Genomic DNA, 203 nt, shown 5'->3' with positions numbered 1-203 from the left:
ATGCACTCAAGCATCTGATGGTAGCCGACAACAAGAAGAATTCTATAATTGTTTGCGGCTTTAGGCGCACTAACAAGGACAAGATGGATGATTGGTTTGAATCTCCTTCCTAAGAAAAATGTTTCGTAACGTCCAAATTGTTAGCCCCCTTCGTGAATAATCTCTTCAAAACGGTACAATACGCTTTTATGTTCTTTTCTCAA

Source organism: Hermetia illucens, chromosome 4 (genome assembly GCF_905115235.1).
Source record: "Hermetia illucens chromosome 4, iHerIll2.2.curated.20191125, whole genome shotgun sequence".
In the NCBI taxonomy this organism is placed as follows: domain Eukaryota; kingdom Metazoa; phylum Arthropoda; class Insecta; order Diptera; family Stratiomyidae; genus Hermetia; species Hermetia illucens.
This window is presented reverse-complemented; position numbering follows the sequence as displayed.